Source organism: Sphaerodactylus townsendi, linkage group LG14 (genome assembly GCF_021028975.2).
Source record: "Sphaerodactylus townsendi isolate TG3544 linkage group LG14, MPM_Stown_v2.3, whole genome shotgun sequence".
NCBI classification, from domain to species: Eukaryota; Metazoa; Chordata; class Lepidosauria; order Squamata; family Sphaerodactylidae; genus Sphaerodactylus; species Sphaerodactylus townsendi.
The window spans coordinates 34,170,030-34,187,206 of record NC_059438.1 but is presented as its reverse complement, the minus strand read 5'-3'; the positions used below and the strand labels follow the sequence as shown (position 1 = coordinate 34,187,206).

At 48.0% G+C, this 17,177-nt stretch overlaps 1 long non-coding RNA gene across 1 annotated transcript in view; it reads right to left on the bottom strand.

The window, feature by feature from the left end:
* LOC125443694 overlaps nucleotides 1–1,520 on the bottom strand; it is a 56,215-nt gene extending 54,695 nt beyond the window's left edge. Inside the window, exon 1 of the long non-coding RNA XR_007246161.1 lies at nucleotides 1,364–1,520. This is a non-coding gene — a long non-coding RNA (uncharacterized LOC125443694). The remainder of the gene's footprint in view (nucleotides 1–1,363) is intronic.
* Between the last annotated feature and the right edge of the window lie 15,657 nt (nucleotides 1,521–17,177).

The following is a 17,177-nucleotide window of genomic DNA, read 5'->3' as shown; positions in this document are numbered from 1 at the left end:
CAGCCCTTGCCAGCAAAGCCAATTGGCCATGCTAACAGGGGCTGATGGGAATTGTAGTTCATGAACATCTGGAGAGCCGCAGGTTGCAGACCCCTGGACTAAAGCATAAGAACTTGGGGTGGAATTTGACACTGTGTTCTTGAAGACTTCCACGGTCAGAATCAACTGGCAGTTGTGGGTTTTCTGAGCTGTCTGGCCATGGTCTGGCAGTTTTAGCACCTAATGTTTCACCCACATCTATAGCAGGCAGGGCCAGAGCAAGGGGGAACTGTGCCTGGGCATGAATGTGCCCTGCACCCTGCCACGCCTCCCCCACCCCGGAATGCCCCTGCCATGCCCCCACACTGGCGCACGCCCAGTGCATCGCACGCAGCCCAGCCCCCTTGGCGCCACGCCACTGATAGCAGGTATCTTCAAAGGCATGTCAAGGTAAGATATGTTTCCCTCTGTGACTGCATGGAAGTTCGGAAGGACTTCTCCTGAAGACAGACAAGGCAACTGCTGTGTCATTGACTTGGCAAAGGAGAGATGTTAGCAGGCAAGCATCCCAGTGCTAAGTACCTGACCAAAGACATGACTTGCAGAACTGACCATGACAGAGATTCACTACAACCTTCCCATCACACCAAGAGGAGAGCTTTCTGATTTAAAATTCCCTTGTAACAACCAGCAGAAGTGCATTAACTCATTGTAGGCTGACTGGCTACACTTTTCTTTAACAGGTTGCCTTCTTACATACATACATACCTTCTTGATGCAGGATTTAAAGGAGAAGAAAAAGAACAGTAGGTTTTTTTTACTACCCTGCTTTTCTCAACCAAAGTAGTTTACAACCGTCTTCCTTTCCCCCTTCCTATACCACACACCCTGCGAGGTAGAGAAGAAGAAGAAGAGTTTGGATTTATACCCCGCCCCCTTTCTCTCCTGTAGGAGACTCAAAGGGTCTTGCAATCTCCTTTTCCTTCCCCCCCTTCCCCCCACAACAAACATCCTGTGAGGTGGGTAGGGCTGAGAGCACTCCGAAGAGCACTCCAAGGTCACCCAGCTGCCGTGTGTTGGAGTGCTCAGGCTAATCTAGTTCCCCAGACAAGCCTCCACAGCTCAAGCCGCAGAGTGGGGAATCAAACCCGGTTCCTCAGATTAGAGTCCACCTGCTCTTAACCACTACATAACTGCTGAGAGAGTTCTGAGAGTCCTGCCCAAGGTCACCCAGAAGGTTTCATGTGGAGGAGAGAAGAATCGAACCCAGCTCTCCAGTTTGGAACCCACCACTTCTAACCCCTACATCACACTAGGTGCTCTTTGAGCAGAAGTGACCACCCAGTCTGACGTAACTATTACTGAGACTAACAATATGTCTTACCTGTTCCAGGAGCCGTGAAGCAGAGCCTTCTTTCCCATGATTCCATCTCGTTCCATTATGCATTTTTGTCTGGATCTTTCACAGGATTTGTGGCGTGGGGGGGGGGCTTCTTGGAGGGGCCAGCCTTGGAGGAAAGGCCGCACTATTGTTAGATGGCACGCGGCGGTTTTCATTATAATCCTCTCCTATCCCAAACTCCCTTGCGGCAATGGATAGAAATCCTGGCCTGTCTGACCAACTCTGTCCAACTTGTGATTATCCCTTCAGGCTGCACGAGACAGGAGATTATTGATTGTGGCATGTTTGCTGCCTCTCTTCATTACAGGGCTGGGCCTGACATCGGCGTCAGCCACCAGCACGAGCCTCCTGCACTCTGCCCGCCGAGGGTTATAAATTGCAAGAGGAAAATTACCACCCACTGCACCAAATTGAGATTTGAAGCTGAAATGCTTTCGACTGCCGGCCAACCTTATTTACCCACTGTGTGTGCGTTTGTGTATATTTTTCTGCGCCGGTACATGTGTGGATATGTGTGTGTGTGCGCGCCCGCCATGACTGCATTAAGATTGGCTGTATTAAGACAGCACAACAAGAAATATTCCCATCACAGCTGAAAAAGAATGAAAAGCTGTAGCAAAGGAACCAAGATGCCGATCAGGTTCAGACTCTGGCCGGCAGAAGAAAGGGTCATCTCTTCAAAGGCTGAGGCGGAATGAGTTTGGGAAATGTTATCGTTTTTCTTTGAATCCCTGTGGATTTCTTCAGCCTTTGTATTATACATCCCAACCTCCCGTTCTTCCAAAGGATTCTTGCGATAAGGCTAGTACAGAGATCTTTGTGCTGTGACAGGCGTAAGATCAATAACTGTTCTCTCAAGTCACAGACCAGGAAAAGATGCTTTTAGCATGTTAGGCACAAAATTGCCACCGAAACTCAGAGCAATGAATTAAATAAGAAAAGTGACGTGTATGTTGGAGGGGTGACACTCCCTATCTCTGCATCCACTTTTTTGCATTTCAGTCTCAGACTTGAATTGTAAAAAACAAATGGTGGGAAATCCAGATCTTGGGTAGTTTGATCCGAATGGTTCCAGTTGGTCATTAGTACATGGGTTTTGGGGTACATTCCTGAGAGCCCCACCTTGGCTGGAGGGGGGGTCTGGATGCAGAACCTCTTGACAAGAGAAAGTTCTTTAAATCAGCCTATCAAAAGAAAGAACTTGCAGCTTCCACCTGTTGCTAAGGCAGAATTGGAGTTTGGTTACCAGCCTCTCTTTCTGGTGTTTCGTTTCTTGCAGACCAAGTATTTGGTGCTGTTGTGGATGTGTAGCCAGAGTAATAAGCCCATGACTGTGGGTTGGGCTGGAAGCAAAAGGCTTGCGGGAACCCAGAGACTCAACAACAGAGGGGTAATGTCCCTCAAGGGGAAAGAATGACTTAGGAGGTCACCCACCCTTTTCCAAGAGCTCAAGAGAAGCTGCTCCCTCTCCATGAGAAAAGGGACAAACAGCAACGTTATTTTTCATTTTTTGTTGGCCTCTTCCGCACATGCAGAATAATGCACTTTCAATCCACTTTCACAATTGTTTGCAAGTGGATTTTGCTATTCTGCACAGCTGCAAAGTGCATTGAAAGTGGATTGAAAGTGCATTATTCTGCAGGGGCAAAAGGGGACTTGGTCTGTTGGATCTTGGTGGCCTTTTCTTAAAGAGTTGAAGAATCTTCTTCAAACTCCTTACTAGTGCAGAATGATTTCCCTCTTCCCCCAGTTTTTGCTCCTTTCCTGGCACCCACAGATATGGCATTTTCTCCCACAGGAAGACAGAAAGTACATCAGACCTGAGGATCACGCTCCATCTTGCTTTTGACCCTTACCCTGAAATTTTATTCCTTTTCCTGAAAGTCCTGAGGAAGAGGCTAAGACTTTCAGGTCCCCCAGCAGGGCAATAGTTAAGCTTTTCCTGTCATGTATTCCCAAGTAAAGAGTTGGATAAGGGTCTGGGAGTCTTGAAGACTCATGGCCAGGGAATGGCAGGGAACTGGGTGGCTGGAGCAGAGGGTGGTTTTTCTTTTATCTTTTTACTTTGATTCGGTAGGGGGCCCGATCCAAACTCCTGGCATTCGAATCGGCCCAGATTCAGACACAGAGCATTCGGGCCTGATGTGGCCCGAATGCGGTCGAATCAGCCAGGTTCGGACTGAATCAGAGATTCAGTTTACCCGAATCTCCAACTCTAGCCTTGAGTTTGAATCATCACTTGTACTGTGAGAAGTGGCTGGTTGACCTTGGGGCAGTCGGTCCCATTCTCTCAGCTTAACTACCTTACAGGGTTATTCTGAGGATAAAATGGAGAAAAGGAGAATGGTGCAGTACAAATGACTTTAACAAGTAACTTCCCTGTACAGAGTCACAGCTGCTAATTGTTTAAGGAAGAGGGCTGTTAAGCCAATGCACAGTAGCCTCATCTTGCTGGGGGAATATGGGAAGTATCATTGTGGGCCACTGTCCCGACATACCTAGCTGGAGAAGAGATCCCTGTTCAGTGTTCTGTTTGGAGGCGAAGTGCGCCTATTAGGATTCTGAGAAGACAAGAGTTTGCAACGAGCTCTACCAATGCTTGTTATCAGCCCTTAGCCATCTCAGCAAAGTGTTCTTTGGTCCAAGTTCCCATCCCCAAAATTGCCCATGTGTGTATGCATGTGTGTGCTCAAGGAGTGTGCAACATGAGGCCAGTGAGGTATTGCCCCGTGCCTGGTCAGACAAGAGACAGGTGGCCCGGCACAGGTTTCACGATATATGGGTGTAGCTGGCAGCAGAGTTAATCGAACTCCTGTGCTCTGTCACAACTATGGCCCAGTTCCCATGATACAATGAATGTATAACTAGCACATTAAGATTGCCAGCCTCCAGGGGGGGCAGGAGATCTCCCACCATTACAACTGATCTGCAGGCAACGGTCACTTTAAAAAGTGGACTCCATGGTATTATACTCCACTGAAATCCTTCTCCTCAGCAAACCCTGCCCTCTGCAGGCTCCGTGCACCACACTTGGCAGCTCTAATGTATATGCACACACCAGTGAACCCCTTTGAGTCTCCTGCAGGAGAGAAAGGGGGGATATAAATCCAAACTCTTCTTCTTCAGTTTGTGAGAAAAAGCCAGTGTCCATTCACTTTAGGTATGAAACCTAAACTGTCCCTGGATAAATATGGCATTAAAATCACATGTTCAGCTATACATGCATTGAATATAACATGAGAATTAATGGGTGTATACAGAAAAATCAAGTGGACATTGTACACAGATGTCACAGCATTCTCTGTAACATGTAAACAGAGGAGGAGGAGGAGGAGGAGGAGGAGGAGGAGGAGGAGGAGGAGGAGGTGGTGGTGGTTTGGATTTATATCACCCCTTTCCTGTAAGAAAACTCAAAGGAACTTACAATCTCCTTTCCCTTCCCTTCCCCACCCCCACAACCCCACAACAAACACCCTGTGAGGTGGGTGGGGTGGGAGAGCTCTGAAGAACTGTGACTAGCCCAAGGTCACCCAGCTGGCATGCGTTGGAGTGCACAAGATAATCTGGTTCACCAGATAAACCTCCACAGCTCAAGTGGCCGAGTGGGGAATCAAACCCAGTTCTCCGGATTGGCTGGACAGGAGGCAGCATGCTTTGACTGGCACCTCTTCTTTGGAAGCCACTGGGGGCTGGACCCTAGGCTGAGAGCACTCAGGTCTTGAAGTGAAGTCCATAAAATCAATAGCTCATAAGAATCTCCTGCTACTTTCCAGATACTTCTGTTTATTCGCTTGTAGCACATGGTGGTCAGAAATAAGAGGGGAAACCCTTGACCAGTTTACAGTTTACACAAGCCTGTATTGTCAAAGGCTTTTGCAGCTGGAATCAATTGTCTGTGGTGGGTTTTCCCGACTGTGTGGCCGTAACCTGGTGCTTTCAGCTCCTCTCATTTTGCCCTCATCTACGGCTGGCATCATCAGAGATATGTCACAGTAATATGTCTTTCTCGCCGTGGCACAGTGAGGAGTGCTTTGTGTAGAGGTGTATTTATCTTGCCTACCTCTGAAGTCACAGCGGGAGGAGGCACATTTGCATCTGGAGCAGCAGTGGCATAGGAGGTTAAGAGCTCGTGTATCTAATCGGGAGGAACCGGGTTTGATTCTCAGCTCTGCCGCCTGAGCTGTGGAGGCTTATCTGGGGAATTCAGATTAGCCTGTGCACTCCCAACACAGGCCAGCTGGGTGACCTTGGGCTAGTCACAGCTTCTCGGAGCTCTCTCAGCCCCATCTACCTCACAAAGTGTTTGTTGTGAGGGGGGAAGGGCAAGGAGATTGTAAGCCCCTTTGAGTCTCCTGCAGGAGAGAAAGGGGGGATATAAATCCAAACTCTTCTTCTCTTCTTCAAACTGGGGCAAAACGTTAGGAGCTGAAGCTACCAGACCACGGTCACACTGCCCAGAAAATCCACCACAGCCGGTTACACAAACAACCTGGCCTTCAGGGGCTTATTTACGGGCTTTGGGAAGCAGCAGGTTGGTTCGACTGACTCGGTGGTTCTGTCAGAAGGCTGTTCTCTAGTGGCTAGGATTGGACAACCTCCTGAAATGGCGACCTGGCCTCCAGGTTCTGGATTTGAGCAAAATATCACAACAGCAAAGGAGACCAAAAACAAAGGACCTGAAGGAGCAGGAGGCACAGTTTCTCTCCCCCCCCCCCACACACACACACACACACCGCCCCCTTTACAGCTCCCCGCCATCCATATCATTAAAGAGAAACCTGCCAAGGGGATCAAAAGTACCTCTCTTTCACTCCTCTCCCTTTGATACCATGTTCTCTCCTTTCAGTGACATACAAGCAGTGACGGCTAATGACATCCAGAGGGATTAGACGGAATACAGAATGGCTCGGGGAGGGGCAGTGAGCCTGCAGCATTCGCGGCGCGGGTAGATCCCACACGAGCCAGACACTGTCGCCTTTGCGGGGCTGTGGGGAGGGAAACTTGGGGAGACGTGGTCTGAGGCCAGAGGCGCATTTGGGAGACAGTGCCCCAGGTCCTGGGATCCGCAGCAGAGAGGCGAAAGGGGTTTCTCTATCAAGGGAGAGTGCTGCGTAGAATTAGTGACAAAGAAGCCTCTGTCACCAAGTATTAATTAGGTGACTAAATATGTCACCATAAACGCCTTTTATAGGCAGCATAAATTGCTGCATTACTAGGGTGCCGTCTGCTTTTCCCTGCCTGCCGCTGCGGCAGCTCACGCATCATGCTAAAGGAGCCTTTTAAATGAATGGAAGAAAACGTTCTCTAAGGTTTCCCCCTAGCCTTAAAGCGGTAAAGGGAGCAGCAGTGGTTCCCCGCTCTGCTGCTTGAGCTGTGGAGGCTTATCTGGGGAACTAGATTAGCTTGTGCACTCCAACAATCGCCAGCTGGGTGGCTTTGGGCTAGTCACAGTACTTCGGAGCTCTCTCAGCCCCACCTACCTCACAGGGTGTTTGTTGAGAGGGGGGAAGGGAAAGGAGATTGCAAGCCCCTTTGAGTCTCCCACTGGAGAGAAAGGGGGGATATAAATCCAAAATTCTCTCTTCTTCTTCTTCTTCTTCTTCTTCTTCTTCTTCTTCTTCTTCTTCTTCTTCTTCTTCTTCTTCTTCTTCTTCTTCTTCTTCTTCTTCTTCTTCTTCTTCTTCTTCTTCTTCTTCTTCTTCTTCTTAAGATTGGGGTGGGGGCTTCCGTCACGAAAGGCAGGGGACAGTTCTTCCTGCTTTCATCTCAGGTCAATAAATCTGGCCCTGCTTTATGTTTATGTTTCATGATTCTGCCCAACCAGTTTCAACAGATGCTTCGGAGAGAAAGGCCTTGTTCTGGCATTGTTGCTGGGAAGTTTGTTTGGGTTTTTTCCCCTCTGTGAGCGTGAAAGAAAGAGGGGAGACGCAGAGAAACAAACTGCATCCTACAAGATCTTCATTTGCGGTGCTGCAGCCAGAAAATGATCCCCCCCCCCTCAGTAAAACTTGCAGGGTGCCCGTGAAAGAGACTACGCTCTCAGTGAGGCGTTGCCAAGTCCAGGAATGTGGGGAAAATGGAACAGAGAAAAGACCCTGGAGGGATACATGAATGAGCTTTTAAAGAGCAGGCATACTCTAATCTGGAGAACTGGGTTTGATTCCCCGCTCTGCTGCTTGAGCTGTGGAGGCTTATCTGAGGAACTAGATTAGCTTGTACACTCCAACACTCGCCAGCTGGGTGGTCTTGGGCTAGTCACAGCTTTTCAGAGCTCTCTCAGCCCCACCTACCTCACAGGGTGTTTGTTGTGAGGGGGGAAGGGCAAGGAGATTGTAAGCCCCTTTGAGTCTCCTGCAGGAGAGAAAGGGGGGATATAAATTCAAACTCTTCTTCTTCTTCTTCTAAAGGCAGGATGGGAAAGGCAGAGGGGCGGGCGCTGTGCCAAGGCGCTGCTAACACACCTGTGCCATCCAGGCCCATTTCAGAAATAACTTTTGAAACAGGCTACCAAAACAATTCCAAAAAATGCCACCGTCAAGACCTCCTCCTCTTTTATGTACGGCATGTGGATTTGATCAATATGCAACACAGAAAATACGATTGGATATAGAGCTTCAGAAATCAATGACTAAGAAAAGTTGGCTTTGATATCCTGCTTTTCTCTACCTCTAAGGAGTCTCAAAGCAACTTGCAGTCACGTTCCCTTCCTCTCCTGTCAATAGCCACCTTGTGAGGTAGGTGGGGCTGAGAGAGTTCTGAGAGAACCGTGAGTATATAGCCCAAGTCACCCAGCAGGCTTCCTCGGGAGGAGCAGGGAAACAAATCCAATTCACCAGATTAGAGACCACTGCTCATGTGAAGAAGAGGGGAATCGAACCCAGTTCCGCAGATGTGAAAAAACCCAACAAGAGTCCTTTTTGTAAACTTCCATGGTCACCTCATTCCACTGTGGAAATGGTTTACTTATTTCAGTGATGGAGAACCTTTTCGAGACCGAGTGCCCAAATTGCAACCCAAAACCCACTTATTTATCGCAAAGTGCCAACAAAGTGCCAATTTAACCTGAATACTGAGGTTTTCGTTTAGAAAAAACGGTTGGCTCCAAGGCACACATTACTTGGGAGTAAGCTTGGTGGTAGTCGGTGGCTTTGCTTTGAAGCAACCGTGCAACACTTCCAACGGGTGAATCACGACCCTAGGAGGATTTACTCAGAAGCAAGCCCCATTGCTAGCAACCGAGCTTACTCCCAGGTAAAGGATCTTGCTTTAGTTCTTTGCATGAAAATCAGTGGGGTTTAACAGCGCTTAACAGGGTTACCTACACTGCTTCCCCAAAACTAGGTCTTAGGTTTAATGCTAATAATTGAGCCCAGTGGTCCAGGCCAGCCTAAATGTGTGGGGGGGGGGCAGCTCTGCTTGCGCATGCCCACAGAGAGGGCTCTGAGTGCCACCTCTGGCACCTGTGCCATAGGTTCACCACCACTGCCCTAGGATCTCTCTGACTTATTTCCACCATCTGGTCTTTTGAAGTTACCTTGTCAAACACCTTTTTGAAGTCCAAATATTTCACATCTCCTGGGCCATCTTCTCTACATATAGGGTTGGAACCCCCTAGGTTGGGAAATTCCTGGAGATTTGGGGGGGGGGTAGAGTCTAGAGAGGCCAAGGATTGGGAAGGGCAGGAAGCTCTGAAAAGTCCGTCCTCTAAAGCCGCCATTTTATCCAGAGGAACTCATCTCTGTAGCCAGAAGATCAGTTTTAATTCTAGAAGTTTCCAATGGGAGCTTATAGGAGATGGGGGCTACACTTTGGCCCCCATGAACCAAACTTCACCAAACCTGGGTGGTATCAGCCGGAGGATCTCCTAAAGATACTCTGAAATTTTAGTGCTGCTAGCTTAACAATTGCACCTCTGACAGCAGCCCCCCCCCCCCCCGGGGCAGGTCTAGATGTCTTCACTAGAAACATGCTGCAGTGAAGATGTTGGAACCTGGATGAAAAGGTGCCGATTCTTTTGAAACTTGGTTGTATCTAGATTAAATTTTCAGTGGGAATTCGGCCCATGTTGATTCCTCATCACCGAAGCTCCGGATGTTTTGAACTTATGCCTTTAGTACCTTGTACTACTAGTTGGGAGAGAAGTTATGCTCACTCGCCTCCAGTTTCCCAAGGATCACCCAGATCCCTTTTTTAAAAATTGTGTGACATGGGCTGTTTTCCAGATCTTTGGCACAGTGGGTGAAACTAACAACAAATTGTGTATTTTTCGTAGAATGTCTTCAGTTTTATTTTTGAGTACATTTGTTTCACACCTCGTAATTTGTTGGGTTTTTTAATTTGCCACTTCACTTTAGAATGTTGTTGTTAGACCCTCTATTGAATACAATTCTTCACACATCCTCCCTGAAACATGCGGTTCAGAGTAAGGTCCAAGATATTTCACCATCTGTCCAACATATTTCACAGTGAAGACAGATAGATGAAAACCATTTGTTCCATTTATCCATAATCCCTGTCTGCTTTCAGTAGCCCCCTTAAGCTTTATTATCTAACTGTCCAACAGCTTTCACTTGCTTGTTTTCTGTTTTCTGGGATGTATTTAAAGATGTTCTTGTTGTTTGTTCTAATGCTTCTAGCAGTAAGGTCTTCACATTTCTTCTTTTGCTTACTTGAGAGCTAAGTTGCATTTCTTTGCTAGAATTTTGTGCTCTCTCAAGATTCCACATTTAGGACAGACTTCGCTTTCTAAAGATGTCCTCTTATCTGTTATAGCATCCTTGATTCCACTTGTGAACCATACTGGCCTCTTTCTACTTTTATTGTTTCTACCATTTCCCATTAGGACAAAAAACAAGAACATCTTTAAATACATCTGAAACAAAAACAAAAAAGGCAAAGGAAAGCTGTGTATGGCCCATTCCGCACAGCACAAAAAAGACATTTGTGCGATGTCTTAAAAAGAGGTGACTGCTTCTTTTCACACCACACACTCAAAAGAAGATAGGCGGCTTCTGATGTGTTTTCTGGACAGCAAAGTGATCAGAGGGAAGAAGAAGAAGAAGAAGAAGAAGAAGAAGAAGAAGAAGAAGAAGAAGAAGAAGAAGAAGAAGAAGAAGAAGAAAGGAGGAGGAGGAGGAGGAGGAGGAGGAGTTTGGATTCATATCCAGCCTTTCTCTCCTGTAAGGAGAATCAAGGTGGCTTACAAGCTCCTTTCCTTTCCTCTCCCCACAACAGACACTTTGCAAGGTAGGTGGGGCTGAGAGAGTTTTGAAGAACTGTGACTAGCCCAAGGTGACCCAGCAGGAATGTAGGAATGCAGAAACACGTCTGGTTCACCAGATAAGCCTCTGCCACTCAGATGGAGGAGTGGGGAATCAAACCCGGTTCTCCAGATTAGAATCCACCTGCTCTTAACCACTACACCATGCTGGCTCTCAAAAAGAAGCTTTTCCCACCTGACTGTTTTGCACTCTGGTTAGTTTCATCCTCACTTTGCTCCCGACATGTTGTGTGCAGCTGAAGGGATTTTCCCTGCCGTCATTTGCTGAAGTTTGCCCCAGGACATTTGCTCAGCAGGCTCCCACCCTGGGCACCGTGTCAGCCCAAAAAGCACATAGTTGTACTCAGCTCATCCTGCCGATTCTGGCAATATATAGTTTTCCTATTTAACAAAAAAAAAATGATGAACTATCTCCGTAGCTCAGGGGTCTTCAAACTATGGCCCTCCAGATGTTCATGGACTACAATTCCCAACAGCCCCTGCCAGCATGGCCGAGTGGTAGGGCTCATGGGAATTGTAGTCTATGAACATCTGGAGGGCCATAGTTTGAAGACCCCTGCCATAGCTACACAGACATGGATATGAGAATCTTAGCCTCTCAGAAGACAGGTCTGCCGCCCACTGAAAAGCACTGGGTAGACCTGCCCTCTGCGGACTGACTTCTGTGCAATAAGAAAAACAAAGTCACCCTGCAGACAGCAAGTCTCCCCAGTGCATTTCAATGGGTGGCAGACCCAACTTCTGAGCGGCTAAGCTTCTTGTATCTATGTCTGTGTAGCTACAGAGACAGCACATCAATTTTTTTTAAAAAAAGGAAAATTGTATATTGCCAGAATCAACAAGCGAGTTGAGTATATCTGTGTAGTTTTTGGGCTGACAAGGTGCCCAGGATCAGAGCCTGCAAAGTCCTGGGGCAACTTTCAGCAAATGGTGGCAGGGAGAGTCCCTTCTGTTTTATCCCTCACTGGAAAGTGAGAATTTGAGGACTGTGTTGTCTCAGACTGCAGGTGAAGGGCCACATAATTGAATGTTCCTCCATAAGAAGAATCCAATCAGAACTAACTCTCTATAAGAATGTCTCTGACCTAGACGTCTTCTTGTTACACAATGTCAAGAAATATGCTTGGATGGAAGATTTCTCCCCTCCCACCCCCCAGTCGTGTGAGAGACCACCTTCAGTCTTACGTGACCTGGACCAAATACAGATTTACCACCTCAGCGAGAACTAGGCCTCAGTCCAAAGTGCGCTGTAGCTCTGCCAAATTCCAGACTTTCCTCCATAACGAATAAGCTGATCGACAATATTTTCATTTACACAGTTCCGTAGAACTACTACTCTACCGGAACCAAGGGGGGCTGACCTTTTCTCATTTCCATACATCTCATTTCATTTCATGCCAATTTGAATTTTGTCCATTGTCAGCTGTGATCAGATTAGCTACACATGACAACCGCCGTTTTTTTTTTTCAGGAAAAAAAGAAATGAAGATAACCAAAAGTCATGTTAGTTTAAAATCAACCTGCAAAATAAATGGTGCGTAGACGTTTCAAGAGTGTGTAGGGGAGAGTTTCCAACATTCGCTTCTTCAAAATGTTTGCCCAGATTTCGGAGTTCCAAATTACCCAGCATTGTTTCCGATACGGAACATTTGAAATCCTCCATTGTTCCTCCTCCTTTTGCAAATGATGTACACAGAACTGCAAGTGCTTATTTGGCTGCCGTTTTGAGCTCTTTCCACTTATTCTTTGTAACGTTTTCTCCCTTATATTGCTCGAGTGAATGTATATTGCTAGATCATTGAAAATGATGTGACTGTTAGGGTTGCCAATCTCCAGGGGGCGGGTGGAGAGCTCCTGGGATTACACCTGATCTCCAGGGGACAGAGATCAGCTCACCTGGAGGAAATGGATGGTTTGGAAGGCGAACTCTATGGTATTAAACCACATTGAAGTCCCACCCCTTCCCAAATCCCACCCTCCTCAGACTCCACCCCCAAATTATCCAGGTATTCCCAACCTGGAGCTGGAAACTCCACCTCAGTAACTGGCAGGGGGACATGGATGCTCTAGCGCAGGGGTCTGCAACCTGCGGCTCTCCAGATGTTCGTGGACTACAATTCCCATCAGCCACTTCCACCATTGCCAATTGGCCATGGTGGCAGGGACTGATGGGAATTTTAGTCCATGAACATCTGGAGAGCCGCAGGTTGCAGACCCCTGCTCTAGCGTACTGCAAAAATTCTGTGGTAAACCACAGAGTTTGGGTGAAATGCTGAAGAAAAAGAAGAGTTTGGATTTATGCCCCCACCCCCCTTCTCTCCTGTAAGGCCATGCTGGCAGGGGCTGATGGGAATTGTAGTCCATGAAGATCTGGAGTGCCCTAGGTTCGCCACCACTGATCTAAGATAACTGGCATCTTCCTGTATGGCACAGGGAAACATTCGCCAGGCCTGACACCACACAGCAACGGACACACTCAGGTGGAGCCTGACACGCAGGCATTGCACCCACCTGTATTAGTTCTGCTTTGAACTTGAAATGACAGAGTAGTACAGGTGGACTGTAATCTGGAGGAGAGAAGGAAGGATGCACCTGGCTTCGACCTCATAGCAAAGGAGGAACCTGGTTAAGCTGTGTGTGGAACATGGCTAACTTGGCAGGTTCTCCCTTTCTCTTTTGTGGGGCTGGGGGGGGGGGACCCTTTTGTAGACAACTTTTTCTCCATATCTCCTGGATTAATCGGTAAGATCTATAACTTTACTCAGCCCTAGGCTCTACTCCTCCTGAACTCCAGTCTGAACAGGAGAATTTCTAAAATTAATTCCGTAATTGGAGCTTGGTTAGCGTGTTGCGGCTTTTTGTTCTTTCTGGTCATTTCCTTTTTCTTTCCTTCCTCTGTTACTGCTGTGGATGGGCATGCTGATTTCTTCAGTGTTTCATCGATCGTGCAGTGTTGGGATGTATGGTTCCCTTTGTGCGGTATGTTAATGAATGGCTCATGTGTGCTCTTCAGACAATGGTATGTACGCCATCTTTTTCCTCTACAAATGCACACAAGTGTTCATCTTGAACACATGGAGCAAAAACAGAGTAGACATAAACACACATACAATCACAAAAGGTTGCCAGATCTGGATGGGGAAATACCTAGAGATTTTTTTCGGGGGCGGGGGGGGGGGGGCGGCAAACATATCAGTAAAAAAACCCTTCTGAGGAGGGCCAGGTTTGGGAAAGGGAGGAACTTCAACAGGGTATGATGTCATAGAACCCACCTTCCCCAGTGCTGTAAGGCTGAACACACTCAAAAAAAGTCGACTTGTGAGAAGGAACTAACTTTATTGAATTATATTCCCCTAGCTAAAGGGTGCTGGAACTGAGGGTCCCCATGACCTCAAGCGCCAGATTTTACAAGAGGCATGCAGAGAGGATGCATGCGCGCTGAGGTATGGGCTGGCGAGCAGCGCTAGCGTGGGGGGCGGCTGCACTGTCGCCGCCCCTGTCGTGGGGAGTGCCGGAGGAGAGTAGCGCGGGGCTTAAGGTAAGTGGGGAAAGGCCCTGAAACTTACTGGGAGTTACAAGAAGTGTAGCCTGGTCCTGACAAGTGCCATTTTCTCCAGGTGAACTTATCTTACCTGTAATCTCAGATCTCCAGCTACCACCTGGAAGTTGCCAGCTCTAACTCCACCCCCAAAAGGAATAGAACAAAACAAATCCTTGCGCCGGGGGTGTGTGGGGGGGGGTGTTGCTGCTGTTTTAATTCCTATCGGAATATGCAGTTGCTAGCAATATAACCTGAAAATCAAACTGTTGTGGTGACCACTTTCAGTCAAAGGAGAAGAGATGAGCATGAATTTAGGTCCACTCAAATAGATTAAATCTGGAGAGATTTAGCACAGTTCAGTAGTGATTATCCATCAATATGATTACAAAACTGCAGATGAATTAGGGTCACGGGCTTGTCTTGCTGGCAAGTTTATAAATAAACTGGATAAAAAGATGATAGCTGTAGCAGAACAGAAGTCTTGTGCGCTGCGTTTGCAATGCTCAAGGAAAATACCCCACCTGTCACAGAAGGATCCATGCAGCAGACAACAGACTTAGGCCCCTTCTGCACACGCAAAATAATGCGTTTTCAAACCACTTTCACAACTGTTTGCAAGTGGATTTTGCTATTCCGCACAGCTTCCAAGAGCACTGAAAGCAGTTTGAAAGTGCATTATTTTGCATGTGCGGAATGAGCCTTACACTACTTTTTAAGACTAATACATTTGCACCTAGATGTGCAGAGGTTCCATCTGGTGAATAACCACAGGACACACCTTGGAATTAAAATGGGCCTCAGCCCTTTATTGAGGCAGAAGCCGGGCAAGCAAGAGGAGCACATCCGAGCAGCCGGTCAGCAGCCCTGGCTGAACCCCAGCACCAACCCCAATCCATATTGGGGAGGACAGAGAAGGTACTGGACCACCTGGGCGCCTGCCCGTTGTGGCCCCCTTCCTGCTGGGGTGTCAGACTCAATTGCAGAGGCCTCCGTAGCATGCGCCATGAGCCAGCCCCACCCCAAGCCTCTTATGGAGGCCCCCAACTGCAGGGAGGTCTGGAATGCATGCTCGGCCTCCCCATAAGGATGCACTCCTCTGCCCAAACCGCCAAGGCTGCAACGATATGAGTAGCAAAAAAACCCTGCCCAAATAGGGAGGGAGGGTGGGTCAGTTTGCTCCAGATGTCAAAGAAGGCCGGAGCAACCATGTGCTGCCTAATATATAGGGAGCGTGCTCCACCGCTTGCGCTCGTGTGTCACACGCGATCAGGCTGGTGTGGCTCGGCTGCCCAGCCGGCCCAGGGCACGCATGCTCACTGCTCACTGCGATCAGGCTGGGTGTGGCTCGGCTGCCCAGCCGACCCAGGGCACGCATGCTCACTGTTACTAAAATTTTTGGATCCCACCACTGGATGCCACCCTCCAGGTCTTCCAGAATTATAGCTCACCTCCAGATCACAGAGATCCGTTTCCCTGGAGAAAATGGCTGCTCTGGAGAGTAGACTGTATGACACTGTACCCCACTGAGATCCCTGTCCTCCCCAGCCTACAGCCCCCCATTTGTACAAGGTTCCCAATCTAAAGCTGGTAACCCCCACCACCGGTGACTGGGGGGGGCGGTCCTAGCAACCCTGCCTGCTGGGCAGTGGTAGGATTCAAAGAATTTAACAACCGGTTCTGAAAGGACTCAGTGGTGGGATTGCACCAGTTCTCTGAACTAGACAAAAAAATTAGCTACCGGTTCTACCGAATCGGTGCGAATCGGCTGAATCCCACCACTGCTGCTGGGTGTTGCACTCTTTAATGATGGGGCCACACTCTTTCCTAGGGAAATGTGCCTGGCTCTTTCGTTTGTTGCATCCAGGGAAGACTTCTCAGGCATTCGAGCCAATTTATCAGAATTTATTCGAACTTGGCGACGACGGCGTTTCCGCGCTTGCTGTTTGATGTAGCTGATGGGCTCTGTTAAATTGACTGCGGCTCGGGGACTTTTTATTCCTTTGCATTGTTATGATGGTTTTATGGATTGTATTGTTTGAGGCATAAGTCATGTCGGTCGTCATTGCGACAGACAATATGACTCCGGCTTTGAAAAATGGGTAGATAAACATATATGCACGTACATAAAGTTATATTCGCAAGACAAAACTAATCTCACCGATAATATGAATTCTGCATGGAAAAACAGGAGTAAGGAGCCAATAATATTTCTGTATTTTCTCACCCACCTTCAGTAGAGCTATCCCAATAAATCATGCGCATAGACCATTTTGACTGGAACGCAGAAGTACTGTGTCCTCCTCAGACACTAACTAAGCAAAGTTCCCTCCGCTCGCCCGAAATTACACTTATTCCTTGCAAGTGCCCGTGATATATTCCCGCCAATGTTCTTGGGAGCCGCCAAGAAGCTAAAAATACAGCTGGTCTGGGCACATTAAAAAGAGCACAGAGCTAGCAGGGGAAACCAGCCCACAATTCAAAGATATCTGGGACTGACTTGTCATAGATCGCGGCTTCTCTAACTGGGTGAATTTGCATTCTGAACACCCTCCGCGTGACCTTTACTCCCGTCACTAACTGCAATCAACGTTGTCATTTTCGTCAACTTCCGAACTTCCCAGAGTTTGTTCCTCATACATTTTAACACGACGTTAACGACTTGGGTGCTTAATTATTCCTCTCGGCCGTGGTTTTGCCCCCGTGCTCAGTTTCTATTAATGTAACTTTTATCCGCCGAAGTTGCTGACAGAAGCCCAACCTTTCCCCAGGAAGGCAGAGTTTTCCATGTCAACGACTGAAGCGTAGCTTTCCCCCTGGGCCTGCCGTCTCTTTTGAAAGGGCGGTTGCTGCCTCGGGGCCTTGAAACCTCAACTTTTAGAAAGCCCTGAGGAGCTGAGGTGCCTTGTTCCACTGCGTTACCTCTTGGCCCATGAATGCTGTCCCCACGGAGCCGAAGCCCAAATGGGGCTTGCTGC